We start from the raw sequence: 18,002 nt of genomic DNA, 5'->3' as shown, positions 1-18,002 counted from the left end.
CTATGCTCCTGGGTTTGATTGGGTTTTAGCATAGCTTCATAGACCTTCAAAATTGCATCTAAAGGCTCAAAGATTTTGTCCACCAATATTAAACCACCTGAGTCAGTCTTTGACTCTTTAGGTCCTTTTCCATTTTTCTTGCTTTCTTGCTCTCGTCTAAGCTGTTCTTTTGTTTGATTCAGTTCAATTTCCAAAGTAGCTTTCTCTTGTAGCTTCTTTGCTTTCATTTTTCCCCATTTGGCTTTCCATGATTTTCTTCTTATTCTCACCGATATGTTTTTTATTTCTATTTGGGGTGGCAATGTGGGTTCCTCAACAACTGTGTTTTTGGCAGCTTCTTGAGCTTGAGCTCTAGTCATCACCTTTAAAGGAATGGTGGGTTCTACCTTGGATCCGCTTGAAGAAGGCATCACTCCTACAACATTCATTGTTGCTTTCCCTTTGTAGTCTGGATTCTTAGCACAATGTTGGAGTAGATGGTCTCTCCCACAACCATCATAGAATCCAAATAATTCTATTTGTGGACCATTGTTTGGACAACCTCGTGCCTAATGGTCACATCCACATTCATAGCATGGACCTTCTTGTTTCATAGCTGGTGATCCAGCCAATGGTTGCTCTTGCTTGGTAAGAATGTTCTTCGAAACATACTCCTGATTGGCTATGAACATGAATGTATTTGTATCCATGGATTATTGATTTTCACGTGTTGTGTCACATGCGTTGGTTGAGTGTAGTTTAACTACAACTCTACCATCATTCAGAAGAGGTGGTTGTTGCTCTAACATTTGTTGCAGTTTTGGTTGAGTGTTACACCATGGAGTGGGACGATCCCCTCCACAAGTACTGCATCTCCTCAATTGAGGTTGTCATACATTCAGGTTTTGTTTGTAGCCTCGGTTTATTCTTCTCATCACCTCCTCAACCACTTGGTCAAAGCTCGGCATTGTACGAGTTTGAACATATTGCTTTTTTATGGGCTTGCTCTTTGTAGAAGAGGCACTACTAATCACGCTTTCTACATCGTCCGTCACCTTTCAGTAGGCCTTACAATTGTCAACTAGATATAGAGCTTCTGTAGTCACTTGCTCAAATGCCGTGCATCCTTTCAAATGTAGGTTTTTTTTGAGATTTTCATTCCTCAATCCCTTTATGAAGAGAACTGATAATCTCTTATCTTGCAGTAGCTCTCTCACAAGACATCTATCTATGTACTGTTTGAAGCGGAGCAGAGCTTCCTTCACTTTTTCATCCGCTTTCTATTTGAATATGTAGATTTGTGACACCGTGTTTTGTTTGATCCCTTTTTTTGAGAACTCCTCTACAAATTCTTGTAAGAGTTGTGCTATGTTTGGAAATCGAATCTGTTTAGTGGTTGGAACCACGTCAAAGCCATTGCTTCTAATGTCAATCCAAATCCCTCATACTGAGAATGGAAATCTGTAATCTGTTCAGCTCTCAAAACTTGTTTAAAAAGTGAGACATGAGCATATGGATCCCTTGATCCATCATATTTTGTTTTGACACATTGGGCTACTTTATATGGTCTTAATTGTTGTGTTTCAGTGGTCTCTTGCAAAGACATCTCTCGTTCTTTCCTCTAGTCTTGGAGAAAATCCTGGTGGAATCCTCTATGTTGCGTGTTCTGGCATAAATTTTGAATGAAAGTAAGTAGAGATAAAAGTACCCTTGATATCTCTCTAGGTCAGTTGGATCAACAAGTTTGTCCTCTCTTCCATACTTATCTAACGTCAAAACTTGCACTCCGTGGGCATTGGTATACATGAATGCATAGAGGTTCTTATGGGTGGTCAACTCTCTAGAATAGGGCTCTAGAAACTTGTAAAAGATATATAAATCCCCATTTGTGAATCTATATAATCTCTCATAAGTGCAATCCATGAGAAGTCGCATGGCTTCATTGGTTCTAATGAAATATCACATTCATTTTGTTGATCAGAGGATGCCTCTCCTCTAGGTGTTCTCCCAATCCCATTGTTGTTAGCATTGAGGGGTTCTTGCGTTTTTCATGTCTTTGAGTTCTTTGAGTTTTTCAATTGGCCACAAGCTCTCTTCCTGGCTTTACCTGACTCAATTTGGAGTTGTCTATTAAAAGTTAGAGCACGTTTAGTAGTATTTGAAACAACACTCAAAACATTTCAGGACCAGAACACATGAACTTTGGCTTGTATCTTGGTCTGTAGAAGGTGTTTTTATCTCAAACTTGAAATTTGAGACAAGTATGTCTACAAGATCATCAAGTCAGATATCCCCACTATGCTGAGGTACATGGACGCAATCCATGTTCCTCTGTCAAAAATTTTCCAAAATTTTTACAAATTTTGACTTAGACAAGGTCATGTGCAGGCTATGTGCCAACTTTCATCAAATTTCGAGGTTGAGGTACATGGATCGCGATCCATGTTCAACCATATCTGGACTTGATCTCTTAGGAGTTTGTTCCTGACTATGTCCACAAGCTACATCTCTAATCTTTTGGATTTGGACTTGTTTTGATACGTCAAATGCCCAATACTAGGTTTGCATTGCGGTTTTTAGTCTGTTACTTGTTTTGATCTCTTTTGACCCAAATTTGCTCATTTTTTTTCAAAACTGGACTTGGGGATATGTTTCCTTGTGTATGCACTACTGATCTGGAAAATTTCAGGTTAAGCTGTTACTATGGGTACATGGATCACGATTCATATTAGGAGACCAAATTTACTTTTATTGGTACCATCAGAATCAGCATGATTAGTAGGTCCTATTGTATCAATTTTTTTGAAAATGGACCTCTGGATTGAAAGTTAGGTCAGTTTTGACGCTTTGTCAGAGTACTTGGCAGTTATGGGCTTTTGACTTGGTTTTTCATATCCAAATTCAGTTTTGAAAAGACCACTAGACTCCTTGTGATGTCCTCTAGCTATACTGCAAGTTTGGTATCAAATCTGTGAGACAGAGGAACATGGATCGCGATCCATGTACCTATTTGTCAGATTGCAGTGAAACTTGGCACACAGCTTGCCCTTGGTCCTTTTCCCTTGGTCCGATGATCCCTGCTATATGGTTTTTGTATGATTTGGAATTGTTTAGGTCAGGCAAAAGTCAATACCTAGGTTTGTTTAAGGGTTTTCGCCTTAAACTGCTTTTGGCTCTTTTCACCCACTTTTTGATTATTATTTTTTGACAAAAATTCTTTGGGGACTTTTGTTCACAACGGTCTGTGCTACAGGCTGGAAAAGTTTTTGTCCAAAAATTCCTCTGGGGTACATGGATGCGATCCATGTTCCACCACTTTTGGACTTGATCTTTGGTGTACTTATAGCTTGTAATGCTTGTAGCTTGCTCCACAAAAAAATTCTGAATTTGGATCGGTTTTGCCCAACCAAAACTAACTTCTAGAGTTTGTTGTGACAATTTTGACAATGTTCTATTTTTGGCTCTTTTGACCACTTTTTACAACTTTTTTGCATATGATTCTTTTGGGAAAGTTGTTTGTCTTTGTCTTAGCTACCCACTGCTCAAATCTCAGCCAAATTTTTTGATGAGGTACATGGATCGCAATCCATATTCCATCACACTCCAAATTTGGCCTGATGATTACCTGTAGTGTCAATAGTCTACTCCACCACTTCTTTTTGTATTTGGACAACTTTTTCCCAGTTAAAAGTGAGTTTTTATGTATGCCCTATGGTTTTTGACTATTTATTGTGTTTGGCTATTTTGACCAACTTTTTTCAATTTTTTGGCATGGTGCCTTTTGGGAAAGTTGTTCCACTAGTTATCATGGTTGTACTTGTCAAATATCAGCCCCAAATGTCAAAAGATACATGGATCGCGATCCATGTTTAACAACATTTTTTCATGAATTTTGTTCTACTGGTTCTTTATTCCTTGTAGAAGCTGAAAAATCCCAAAATTTGTGTCTAAAATACTTATTTTATTGTTTTTGCCCTAACAACCAATTTTGATGTGATTTTTGAGTGTTTCTTTCAAGAAAATTTGATGAGAGCAATGTCCCACTAATGCCAAAAAGTTGAAAAATCCAAATTTTGTGTCTAAAATGCTTATTTTATTGTTTTTGCCCTAACAACCAATTTTGATGTGATTTTTGAGTTTTTCTTTCAAGAAAACTTACTGAAAGCAATGTCTCACTAATGCATAGTGTCACTAGTCAATTTTTTGTCAAAATGGTCTCTGGAGTACATGGATCGTGATCCATGTTCCTCCTTAAAATCTGGTCAAACTTTCGAGATTGCTTCTAGAGAGTATGTTGTTGCCTTTGATCCACAAATTTTTGAATTTGTATCACTTTTCAGCTCTCTACCATCAAATTTTTAGAATTTCAGAGTTACGGTTATTTCGGCCAAAATATGGTTTTCACCCTGTTTTCCCACATTCTTTTAGCCCAAAATTGATGGTGGTAGTTTCTACTTACCCTACTCTTACGTATTGGAATGAAACATGAAAAAAAAACAAACAGAACGGTACAAAATAAATTCAAAACAAAAAATGGAACAGCACTCTGAAAGCATAGAGAAAATCAAAGAATGAAATGCTTTTGGCTATCTCACTCACAACCTACTTTACCTCTTGAGAATAGATCTAGCAAGTCCTTGACTTCTAGAGTCTACCAACCACTAAACCCCATGTCTAGCTGCTTCACTGCTAAGGTGTAAATGAAATGGAGAGACAAATCTTAGAAAAAGAATGCTCTAAATACGCACTAGGTCACTCACCATCTAAGGATCATATCCCTGACAGCGGCGCCAATGTTAACGGGCTGTCGTGACGGACATCTGTAGCATAGCAATCCAGCACTAACATAATGTCAATACTCAGGGAAGTGACTTGGATGGGGCACGGAGACTCTTTGAGATCTTCAATCTCAAGAAGTGAACCTTTACAAGCAAACACACTAACTCAACAAGCAAACCAACACTCAATGATCAGAGAAATCTGTTTATGTCCTTTCTCATAGCTCTAAGTCATCAACAATTTTGATGCTTGAACGGACTCGAATTGCAATGAAACTTTGGAAGAGGTCTAGGATACCTAGGGCCACTATCCTACCAAGTCTCGTTGCAATCCAAGAAGGTACCAAAATCACGAATTATCGTGAAAAAGATCTTGAAAACTGCAACAGATCGGTCCAAAAAGGTCGCCCTATGGTCTAGGAACGCTCTCCTATGGTCAAAACGACTAAAAACAATGATTTAAGCACTCAAATATTCAATTAAGGCTAATAGACACGTAATCGTGAACCACATCAAAACTGATAATGCTTACACTTAAATGAAAGAGAAAAGAGAGAGGAACACAATGCAATTTTTGGAATTGAAAAGTGATTACCAATCGTCAAAAAAATTGATTACAAGTTGGAGAAGCTTCGTAGCTTGAGCGTACGTACATCAAAGCTCCGACTCATGAGTGTGTGTGTGTGTGTGTGTGTGTGTGTGTGTGTACACTACCACACATTCAATTTCAGCTCGTGAATTTGCTTCGAATTCTAGATCGCGACCACTTCTGGGAACAAGTGTTTGCACACACTATAGTGTGTCAAACAAACAAGCAAAATTCGAATTTCAAAAAAATGATGATTGCCTGCTGGAGAGAAATGCCGACTGTGGGGGGGGGGGGGGGGGGGGGGGGGGGGGGGGGGGGGGGGGGGGGGGGGGGGGGGGGGGGGGGGGGGGGGGGGGACAGAGAGCGACGAGGTGGGAGGGAGGGTGTGTGTGTGTGGTCTGCTCTCAAAGCTTGCAACCAAGATCAAGCCCTTCTTTGCTCGACTGTGCTCCCGCTCCCAAAGTGGCTTTTGATTTGCTGCCTGACTGCAATTCCAGCGTTGCCTTGCCTTTTACGAGTTGCTGTGTATGTGTGTGTGTGTGTATGTGTGCACGTGTGCGTGCATGTGTGTGTGCGTGTGTGTGTGTATGTGTGCACGTGTGCGTGTGTGTGTGTATGTGTGCACGTGTGCGTGTGTGTATGTGTGCACGTGTGCGTGCATGTGTGTGTGTGTGTGGTCAACACACAGACTCCCCTTTTCTATTCTATTGCTAGCCGATTTTAGCATGCAAATGCCCCCCCCCCCCCCCCCCCCCCCCCCCCCCCCCCCCCCCCCCCCCCAAATGTTAGAAGTTTGCTCACAAGCTGCTGCAAATTCCTCCCAATGTTGAGGTTCATGTTTGACATGCTGTTAATTTCACAGTGTTGCTAAATTGCCAAACTTGTGTGCTTGTGTGGGCACACACACACACACACACACACATTTCCCATGACTTTGCACTCGCTCAGCTTCTCTTGCATCTCCTGCTTGTTTAATTTAGCATTGCAGAAGTGCTACCCAAATCTACTCGGTTTACGGCTAAGATCTGATTTGCAAACCAATGGCTTATTGCCCCCATGCTCTAGCTTTGCAAGAAAAGTTGAACTCGCTGCCTGAGCTCAAGATCTCTTGCTTTGCTTTCCTTAAGCTCACAAGGGCTCCAATTCTCCTAAGCTCTCCAAGGCTCAACTTCAAGCTTTTCTCTGTCGCAACTTTCTTTGCTCTATTGCAAGCTCTCAATTCTTTGCAGATTCTTGAGAAATCTTCAAGATTCCATCTCTTCAAAAGAGGTTGCACACGCCGGGGAATCCACTCAAGCTCTGATCCATTTTGGATCTATTGTCTCCAAGCTCAAGCTGCGATGGTCAAGCTCCGTCGCTCCTGTGATGATCACTGAGAAGCCGTTGCACGCGCTGGTCGTGTATGCCTTGCTCTAATACCAGTTGTAGAGTGCACGTGCGTGCGAATGCATGTGTGCGTGCACTAGCAAGGGAGAGTGTAGAGGGGGAATTGGGGAAGCAGGAGAAGCACAGATAGTTGCTTAGGTAAGTGGAGTAGAAAGTGAGACTGCTAGCCAACTCTCACTTTCTCTCCCTATATTTCATTATAGAGAAAATGAAGTTAGGGGTGGTTCCCATGGCCATCTGGCCTACACCCCAATAGAGCTAGGTGATAGCCAACCGATGACCATTACATAGAGAGCTAGAAGATTGAAGATTTTACTATTTGAAGAGAGTTCTCTTATCCCTCCTAGTTGCACTAGACTCTTGACTTGTGTAGATTGACCATGGTGCACTAGACACATGCACGTATATTAGAGGTACTTTTTTTCCCTTGGGTTTTTTCCCTATAGGCATCTATGTATGAGACCTTAGTATAGAATTTGTTTTTATTTTCATTTTCATAATAAAACTTTCGTTTCTATGCTAATACGCCTTTCTAGGTGGTAGTGTTTTGTTTATGATTTTGTAGCATAGATAGACTTGGGCATGGACTTGAGCTTTTACGTAGCATGGATAGATCGAACTTCAACATCACATGTTTGCTTCCACAGCTATCAAGGAGACACATCCTATACCTCCAAGTGTAGTACTTCCTATTATTCATGTTGATGGACATTTATATTTGTTGATTGTGGTTTTTCATGGTTCAATTGAGTGTATTTAGTTATGTTCTGTTATCTTCCATCAAAGATGTATAAACTTTCTTTGCTTTAGTTAATTGACTTCAAGTTTAAGGCTTATCGATGAGCCTTGAGGTTAGGAGGCCGTGACTTTAGGTTAACTCATTTACTTGATCGCTAGTCGTAGTTAGTAAAATTATTTGAATGTATGACACCTTAGGAGTGTTTTAGGCATAGAGAGGCTTGCTCACTTAAACAAATAAAGAACAATAGTGAGAATACAAAGGAAATGGAAGCTAAAAACAAAAGTGTCACAAATCTAAAATTTTAAGTTGGAAGAGGAATTATGGCTTGATTTGGTACTTTACTTGCATGTATTGTCTATGGTACTAGAGCTCTAGAGGTTCCCAATGTGGGCGCTTTTTTTTTAGAAGCAAACAACCCCAGGCATACAAAATAGGCACACACATCACATGAATTTGAATCAATGTGAAAAAAAAGAAAATGAAAAAAAGAAAGCAAGAAGAATGAAGTAAAAGACTTCCATTGAGCTTCAAGTAAAAAATTCAAGCTTTTGTTCGGAGTTGTGAAAGTTAGTTAGCTAATCGAAGCTGAAAGGCACAATTAGGATCTTGTATTTAGATAATCTTTCTAACTTAATTAGTGCTAGAGTGAGTGTTTTAACCTTTAGTCATAGCTCACTAATCAAGAGACTCATCCATAAGCCTAAAACTCCTGATTGATTACTTTCACCAAAGTGTAGTTTATTTGTCCTTAATGGTAGTGTAACATTTCATAATTATTTACATTTAATCATTTCCACATGTGCTTTGCATTCCCCTCATGCTTTATTGCCATATGATTTAGCTTGCTATCTTATCGAGGTTTTTCTTTTGCAGGCACATCCTTCCTCGAGCGTCTATCATGACATGGCTTTGTTAGGGATGACAAAGCTTAGGAAGGGGGGGAATGTTAGCAGTATCCAACAACACCGACAGTTTTTTACCTTCTCTCCATGAGCATATTTTTCATTTACCATGTATAGGTTCACAGGCTCTTTACGAGTTTCAGATTGTATCTATTATTTCATTGTATGTGCCTTGGGCAGCTGGGTGGATGCATGAATAGGTGGACCAAAAACCTTGTCCCGGACAGAGGTTTTATAACCGGTACATAAAACCATCTCTATTAGTTCAATTTGATATATTCTTTTGAATAGCTTTTTAAATAAATATAGAATTTCCACAGCTTTTTATTAAATATAGAAGACGGCTCTGTACCTCTTAACTATGCACGTCAGCCAGCTCTTTACACCATTACTATTTCCACGTCTCTTTTTCAAATATAGAAGACGGCTCTGTAGCTCTTAGCTATGCACGTCAACCAGCTCTTTGTCTTCTCGCTCTCTCGTTTTCCTGTCTCTCTCTAACTCTCTGTGTAGGAGCACAGATTGTTGTTTTACTTTGTAGGCCTATCACACATCTATTTTTGTCATATACTGCTCTTGCTCTCTGTAGGCCTATCACCTCGCTCAATCTCTCCCTCTCTAGCATGGAGCAAGAATCTCACACTGTATGTGACTGCTCTCAGCCTCACTGTGAACTGTGTGCTAGGTATGTTGTTGATGCGGTCAAGGAATATCATGCTAGGAGAAAGAGGGAGCAGCGTGCTAAGAACAAGCTTGAGCAGGTAGCACGTGAGGAAGATAATGATCAAAATGGTGCTGATGATGCAAAGCGTCAAAGACTTTGCAATGACCTTGTTATGCTCTTCAATCGGCGTACAAAGGCCCTCGATGTTGCATCACGCTCATATATTTTGTGCAAGTTTGTCAATCATCCTTCTCTTGGAGACCTTGAAATGCCCAGGGCAACACAATAGATGCAATAAAATTACCCAAGAGCGGACAGGAGCTCTTTCTTAAAAGGTTCGTCACCACAATGCTTATGAATGTTGAGTGTACATCTACCTCAAAAGTGAATGTTTCAGCTGCATCTAAGTTGCTAAATTTGCACAAGAGGAACTTCATAGCTGCAAAGAATCGGTTGAGGGCAGCAGGTGATGGCAATTTGCCAATCTCTTTGTGTGCTCGACAGCCCATGGATCGTGGTTTCATAACACCCGATGAGAAAGAGTTGATCTTCTCTTTTTGGATGTCAACACTCGTGTTTCACCCAATAAGAAGGATGTGTGCAGAAAGCGTATTGGAAGAAATTCATATGTCAAACATCCTGTGCATCTTCTTGAACAATCTCAGGTAATAACTTGCTTCACTATATCCATTTTTGTTTTCTAATATTTGCATTCATGACCTATATTCACTATAATTGGGTTGATAAGAGTAGATATGAAATTGGATATGAAGGAAGTTATAAATGGAAATAAGGGGAATCTGTATTTGGTCCTAGACTAAGAGTAGATAAATATTGGATGTGAAGGAGAATATAAATGGAAACATAGTTTTTATCATATGCGTATGTTTGCTGAAACATACGTTTGCAGATGCATACTTTCACACGCATATGATATGTATAAACTGGTTAGGTAAAATACTGGTTTATATAACCAGTAAAAATCTTTTAACACTTATTTCTCACTGGTATACATAGTGGTTAAGTGTTCATATGTACTCGTCAAGTGTTCACATGTACTGTTTGTCATGTCAGATAGGTAAAAAACATATCTGGTTGAAAGGAAAATACTGGTTTACATATCTAGTAAATTTTTTTGTACACTTATTTCTCACTGGTATACATCGTGATTAAGTGCTCACATGTACTGGTTTGGTAAATAACATACCGGTTTTAAATGAAAAGACTGGTTTACATCAGCAGTCAGAACATTTGAACTGGTTGACACTTATATACCACTGGTACGTACCAAGGACATGTGTTCATTTTTTTTAACACATTTTTCTCACTGGTATACATCGTGGTTAAGTGCTTACATGTACTGGTTAGGTAAATAACATAGCGGTTTTAAATGAAAAGACTGGTTTACATCAGCAGTAAGAACATTTGAACAAGTTGACACTTATATACCACTGGTACGTACCAAGGACATGTGTTAATTACTTTTAACACTAATTTCTCACTGGTATACATCGTGGTTAAGTGCTCACTTGTACTGGTTAGGTAAATAACATACCGGTGTCAGGAGTTTTTTGGAGCAAGGGATTGTGCATATGTACATACACATGCATGGTGCATCAAATAAAGGATTGCCCATTTTCCTTAGCCAGGTGGTTATGTGGGGCCCACATGTGTACAGGTAGGACAGGGTGTACATAGTGCATCGATTTTCGCTATTACCAGTACTACTGTGTTTTTCTACAATAATGAGGAGTTTATAGCGTGTAAAACTTCTCGAGGAAGCTATCCGCGGGCCGACGACATGAGGTCAGCAGGTGCGTCAGATGGCATCTAGTGGTGTCAGGAGGGCGAACGAGGTCAATATTTGCACGCAGATGAGGACGGACACAACGTGGTGTTTTCTTGTGAGAGTTACGCAGAAAGGTCATCATTAGGACCACTTTTTGGGGCCACTTCACATGGTGGCGAGATGCATTATTGGAAAAAAGCTGAGTGCCAGGTGTGCGGATGATGCAAAAAGGTGAAAACTATGCACTGCGAGGTAAGTTTTTGGCCTGTTCGGGGTCCGTTTGAGGTCATCTAAAAGGCCAAGGGTGCCCAACTAATAAAGCTAAGTGTGGGAACTAAAAAAACTGAGAGAAGACCAGAAAAAACGTGGAGAAGAGAGGAGGAACAGCCGCAGCTGTGTTTTTGCTCATTTTGGAGCCTGTTTTGGCCGTAAACTGCTCATCCGAGGTCGGATTTGAGCACTTTGACATTGTAGACTGGGGTTTTGAGCCGTTCCGGACGCGATGGCGCTGTCCATTTTGCCAAATTCCTCACTCTTTTCCTGCTGTTTTTCTGTGTAAGTTTCTCCTATGAGCGAAGTTTCTGCTCTAGTTTGTGATTGTATCTGGCTTATTTTACCCATATTGTGTGAGCTATTTGCCCCATTGGTGTTGGCCCAAGCTCAATTGTATCTAAACATCAGAAATTCTCCTCTTTTGAGTTGAGTTTTTTTTTTTTTTGTGTGTGTGTGTGTGTCTGTGTGGAGTGGACAAGTGGATAGTCTCTCTCCTCTCACTCCAGAGGTGTGTTCCCTGTCTCGGCCAGGTGTGTTGTCTAAGCCGAGTGGTGCCCCATAGTGTGTGTGTGTATCTTCCCAAGAGTGTGTCGGGTCGTTATAGAGGCGCTGTGTGTTTTCATCCCGCTCACATTCTTTTGGCGCCCCCACGGAGGATCTTCTTCGAGTACCTTCTGCTTCGAGGTTCGAGCTTCGAGCTTCGAGATTACAGGTTGCAGGTTGCAGATTACAGGTTACAGGTTACAGGTACAGGTGATTCACACAGGTACAGGTAGCTGGAGTACAGTGATATACTGGCAGTGATATCACTTGCAGTTGTTGTGGGAATGCATCACTTGGCGCCTATTTGAGCGTATTGTCTATTGGATTGTACGTTACTTGTGGAAACTGCCATTGTACGCATTTGTGGAGCCATACTTGGTTGTATTTGGCAGTCCCAGCCATTTCTGAGACTTGGTCTGGAAGATAGTCATTTCTGAGACTTGACTATATGCGATTTGCATTAGCGTTCGTGTGAGGGTCGATAGCGTGAGGTTTTTATTGAGCTGGGGGATTCTCAAATGTGGAGATCCTTTCGGTGATACAGGTAGCTGGAGCACCCTTTTTGTGACCTCGCCATAGGCTATGTACTAGTGAGTCCTACTTGATGCTCGGGTTCTATTGTTGACAGTTTATGCATACATAGACAGTCTATATTCTGGGTTCCTACTGCTCTACTTCTGGAGAAACTCTGTCGAAATTTTCCCAAGTTATGATGGCTGGTTTTTTGGTATTTTGAGCCATTTATGTTGTTATGCTGCTGAAATTTGGGAAAAAATCAGAGGATAAGTCAGGTGTGCCTTCTTGGGAGCTTCATGGTTGGCTTTAATGGATGATCAAAATGGCCCTCAGTTCACTCCTTTTCATTTAACTCAAAGAATTCAGATTAATGTTCATGTGTCCAGGAAGATCTTTTTCCAGCAGCGCATAGTCTTTATGTTTGGGCCAAGAAGATTGAGGGAGATCCTGGAATGTCCTTTGCCTGTTGTCATTCCGATGATTAACTATGAAAACTCATTTGATGTGCATGTGTTTGTCCTTATCTAAAGCTGAGCTCCATTGAAGTTTCTGGGGATTGGGTAGTGAAAAGTTTTGGGTTCTTGCACGTGTGTTCGAAGGGGTTCTCAAAGCATCATAATTTGGGTAGCCATGGCTTTCTCTTATCCGGAGTTTCATGGAAGAAGTGATGAAGATGTGGAAGAATTTTTAGAAAAGATGGAGGTTGCCTGCATTAGCAACCAGATTCATGACCCTACGCAAATGTTACGCCTTCTCCAAATTTGTTTGAAGAGTGATGCACGAGTTTGGTCTAAAGCATTTGAAGAGGAGTTGCGTGTAGCAGATCCACCTATAAGATTGAGTTGGGACAATCTAAGGCATGGATTGGAAGTGGAGTTTGTGAAGATAGAAGATCCTGACAAAGTGTGGCAAGAAGTACAAGGTTTGGTGCAGAAGGAAGGTGAGCCAGTAGATGCGTACATACGTAAGTTTTCATTGGCATGGGAGCGAATGTGCAAGGCTTTAGCACCACAGGTACCCCCGCCTGACATGATGAAGAAGGACAGGTTCTTGGCTGGTCTTTGGGAGAATATACGTTGGAGAGTGGAGCTAAAGAAGCCTAGGACATATGAGGATGCACTAGAGGTAGCAAGGAACAAAGAGTGGAAGCTGAGGAAAATGAGCCAGTTAGGGGTGGAGTCTTTGCCAATGAGGTCTGAATTTCAGCCTATAGAGTCTTTACAAGGGCGCATGTCAGTGGTTCATCATGAACCAGTGGTTCCTGTTACTACTCAGGTTATGCCAACAGTGGTCACTACAGCAGTGCAAGATGATGGGCTAAGGCAAGACATGAGGCAAATGGTAGATTTGATGAAGAATCTCAGCCTAAACATGCTAGGTCAAGTGGGAAATAATCGAGGTCGAGGGAGGTTTGCAAATCAGCCAGGAGGTGAAGAAAGGCCTAGGAATGGTGTTGGACAAAGCAATGGTAGGTTTTGGAGGCAGACGCCCACATGTTATAATTGTGGAGAGTTGGGTCACATCAGCCCGCAATGTGATAAGCCACCAAGGATGGGGGGAGACATGTATCCATTGCCAAGACAGGTGCTAACTAGGTCAAATGATTATGGCATCGAAATTAAGGGAGATGAAGGAACCAGTGGACTGACCCAGGAGGAAAAAGGAAAGACAAAAGTGCTAAGTGTAGTCACCTTGGAGAAGGCATCAAAGCTAGAGGATACATTAGTGATGCCTATTGGGAAGAGGACCACAGAGGAAAAGGAAGGAAGAAGTGCCCCAGGTCCTAGTAAGAAGAAAGGAAAGAGCCATGAAGGCGAGGATGTCAAGGCCAAGAGGAAAAGGAGAGCTCGTCGAAAGTTTCATGTTTCAGATTTTTCACTAGGGGATGGGCAATTAAGCTATGACTTGAGGGAGGATCTGACGAGCAAGAAGGCAGATGTTACTTTTGGGCAGCTTATAGAGATGGTGCCTAAGCTAAAGCGACAGTGGAAGAGGATGGTTAACCCAATGGAGAAAGAGCCAGAGAGAGGTTCAGTACAGGTGTTGGCAATGGATGAGCTACCAGACATTTGTCCAATAGTAGATGTGTGGCATAAAAGGAAAAATTTGGGACAAGGTTATGTGGATGGCGGAGCCCAAATATGCGTCATAACACACTCATGCGTTGAGAAGATGGGTCTTACAGTGGCTGGGGTGTCAGGGTTTCGGATCAGATTGGCAAACCATCAAAAAGTAAAATGCTTGGGTGTTGTAAAGAGCTTAGAAGTGGAGGCATATGATGCAAAGGCAATGGCTGATTTTCATGTGATGCCAGCAGGGTTGGGAGCATATCCTATTATACTGGGCAGACCATGGTTACGTGCAGTGGGAGCTGTTCAGGATTGGCGACATGGTACGATTAGCCTCTATGGAAAGACAGGTACCAAGAAGCTTTATAATATGGCCACAAGGAAACGATTAGAGTAGCTTTATGAAGATGAGGATGAGTCTAGTGATGAAGACTCTTCCACGGTGACAGATGAGGACAGTGATAGCACTACCAGCAGTGATGAGGATGCTGATGTTGCATTTCTTTTGATGGACAAAGAAATCCAGGAGATTGGTTTAGTTGCATTTGCGAATGAGGTTGAAGATGAAAGTGAAGGGCCTTATGAAGTGATTGAAGGGCTGATGCAAACCAAGGTTGAGTTGTCAAAGAAGCAGGAATTAATGACGCAAATGATTAGTGGAGACCTCTCAACTATGGAGAAGGATATATATTTGCATATGCTGGCTAGTTTTCCTGATTTGTTCATTACTTCATATGAAGAGATCAGAGGGTTCAAGGGTGAAGAGATGCATATAGAGCTGAAAGAAGGTGCTAAACCAGTGCGGCAAAGGCTAAGAAGGATGGGTCAAGAGCAAATAGAAGCCTTGCGAGAAGAGGTGGACAAGTTATTGAAGGCAGGGTTCATAGTTCCAGTGGAGGCCACAGAATGGGTGAGTCCAGTTGTAGTCAGTCCAAAGAAGGATGGGAAGTGGAGAATTTGTGTAGATTTTAAACCCTTAAACGCAGCCACTAAAAAGAACCCATATCCTCTTCCATTCATTGATCAGATCTTGGATTCAGTGGCAGGTTATGAGAGGTACAATGTGTGTGATGGTTTTTCAGGCTATTTTCAATTGAAGATTGCTCTTAAAGACCGCACAAAGACAACTTTCATTACTCCATGGGGCTGCAATTGCTACACAGTATTGCCATTTGGGTTGTCAAATGGACCTTCCTTCTATCAAGAGAGAGCAAATTGGGTGTTGGAACCATTCATTGGTAGTTGTGTTAAAGCTTTTATGGATGACTTCTGTGTCTATAGCAGTAGGGCTGATCACCATGAGAAGCTGCAGATGGTATTGGCTCGATATGATGAATGTGGAGGACAACTAAATCCAAAGAAATGTCATCTAGCACAGCCAAGGGTGAAGTTATTTGGCCATATGGTGTCAGAAAATGGCATTGAGGCTGATCCAGATAAGGTGAAGTCTATTATTCTTCTTCCATCACCTATGAGTACGAAGCAATTGGCAACCTTTATACACAAAGTGAAGTACATGGCACGGTTTATTCCATTGTCTTCGCAGCTTCTTTATCCATTACAGCAAGTGGCAAAGCATGATCCATTGCAATGGGATGACAAGTGTGAAGAAGTGTTTCAAGAGGTGAAAGAGGTGTTAGGGGGGTTGTCAGCCATGCAGGCTCCTGATTGGGAGAAAGTTTTTTATGTAAATCCATCAGTAGGGGATGATGCCATTGGAGCCATGCTATTGCAAAAGGGGAAGGGCAGCCATTATATGAGGCCAGTGTATTGTGCAAGCCGAGTGAAGTTGGTAGCGGAGAGAAAGTTATCGGAAGTAGAGCTAGTGCTAGCCAGTGTAATATTTGCTTGTCGACGATTTCGTCATTACTTGCTACCACGGCCTTTTGTTTTCTTGACGAGTTATGCCTTTTTGCCACAGTTAATTAATGGTATTAACATGTCAAATGTGGTGAAGAAATGGGTAATTGAGCTGCAAGAGTTTGAGTTCTCTTTTCTAGTGGAAGATAGTACAAGGGCTACCCTAGTTGATTTGTTGACCTACAAGGAGAATCCCCTTATTGTTAAGGAAGAGGTGGTGAGAAAGGTAGTTGAAGAAGTGCTACAGATCAGCAATGCACATGTGTTGTTCTTTGATGGTTCATACAGAAAGAGCCATGATGCAGCTTCAGGGGGTATAACACTTTATGATCTAGAGGGGAAGCTAGTATGCAAGAGAGGGTTCAAATTGTATGCGCATAGTAACAATGAGGCTGAGTATGCTACATTGGAAGCCGGATTACACATTTGTTTGAAGCATGGGGTTCGAAGGTTGAGCATAAAAGGTGATGCCTTGTTAGTGGTGAAGCAAGTGCTGGGTGTGTGGAAGAGCAAGAACACCTCATTGAAGGAAATGTGCTTTAGAATTAAAGGCCTGTTAAAAAAGTTTGAAGCATGGAGCATCAGACACATTGAACGTGCTCTAAATGGAGAGGCACATGAAGCAGCTCAAGGCATGATTGGGGAGCTATTCGTGTTGAGGACCAATTTACCTCTTTATCATGGCCGGGAAAGTTTGGCTCAAGAAGAGGAGTTTTTGCTAACAGGAATCATTCCAAAGGAGATTCAGAAGTCTAAGAAGTATGGCTTTGTGCGTAGAGCATACAGGTACAAATTGATTGTTGATGTCTTATACATGAAAGGGGCTGATCTCGTGTTGAGACGTGTACCTTGGCGGGAGGAGCTTTACAGAGTGTTGGAAGAGAATCATGAAGGCGCATGTGGTGGCCATTTTGCTCTAAAGATCACCTTGCATAAGATTTTGCAAGAGGGGTATGTATGGCCTAGTTTGCACAAGGATGTTCACCATTGGTGTAGGTCTTACAATAGGTGTCAAGCATTTGGGAAGAGAGTGTTGAAGCCAGAGCTACGAAAAACCATTATGGCGTTTGATGTGTTTGAAAAGTGGGGGATTGATGCAATAGGCCCGTTACCTATCACAAGCAGGGGCAAAAGCTATATCTTGACGGCAGTGGACTATCTCTCTAGATGGGCAGAGGCTATAGCAGTAAAACAGATCACTGCAAAGGATGTGGCAAAATTTGTGTATGATGAAATATGTTGCAAGTTTGGGGTGCCATTAGAGCTACTTTCAGATAAGGGGCCATGATTTAGAGCTAAACTGCTAGACTTCTTATGCACAAAGATGAAGATTAGGCACCAGCATACCACTCCTTATTACCCACAGTGTAATGGCTTAAATGAAAGATTCAATGGTGAGTTGGTACAGATTCTTTCGAAAGTGACAGAGCACCAAGGAAAGAATTGGGATTTGGAATTGCCTAGTGCATTATGGGCTTACCGTACTTCGGTGAAGACAGGTACAGGGTTTACTCCATTTCATTTGGTGTATGGAAACGAAGCACTATTGCCTGTGGAAGTAGAGTTGCCTGCGGTCAAGATGTTAGAGAAGTTACTTGGGCCGCCTAGTGATGCATTCGAAGAGAGGCTCTTACAACTACAAGAGGTCCAGTTGGATAGGATGAGCGCATTGGAGCATTATGGGCAGATGCAGGATAAGGCTTTGGCAAAGATAAATGAACAGGTCAAAAGTAAGGGTATCAAGAAACATGACTTGGTTTTGCGCTACAACAGTAAGCTGGACAACACCTTCCAAAAGAAGTTTCAAATTAAGTGGGAAGGCCCTTTCAAGGTAGTGGAGTGTTTTCCAAATGGCACATATCAGCTGGCTAACCTAGATGGGATTCTACATAAGTCAAGGGTAAATGGATTG

At 41.6% G+C, this 18,002-nt stretch overlaps 1 protein-coding gene across 16 annotated transcripts in view; it reads left to right on the top strand.

Annotated features, from left to right (window-relative positions):
- The window catches only part of LOC147444092 (uncharacterized), a 110,769-nt gene that overhangs the window by 25,165 nt on the left and 67,602 nt on the right, over window positions 1-18,002 (top strand). For 3 of the 16 annotated variants that reach the window (XR_015190019.1, XM_086526823.1, XM_086526819.1), the window contains one exon: window positions 8,348-8,617. The exons of 9 other annotated variants lie outside the window; for them this stretch is intronic. The gene's annotated coding sequence lies outside the window, so the exon portion shown is untranslated. Of the gene's footprint in view, window positions 1-7,268; window positions 7,412-8,347; window positions 8,711-9,061; window positions 9,706-18,002 lie in introns of those variants that run through there. 4 more of the 16 variants (XR_015190020.1, XM_086526822.1, XM_086526821.1 and 1 more) reach the window with 4 other exon arrangements.

Source organism: Adiantum capillus-veneris, chromosome 13 (assembly GCF_014529385.1).
Source record: "Adiantum capillus-veneris isolate H3 chromosome 13, ASM1452938v2, whole genome shotgun sequence".
In the NCBI taxonomy this organism is placed as follows: domain Eukaryota; kingdom Viridiplantae; phylum Streptophyta; class Polypodiopsida; order Polypodiales; family Pteridaceae; genus Adiantum; species Adiantum capillus-veneris.
This window is presented reverse-complemented; position numbering and strand designations above follow the sequence as displayed.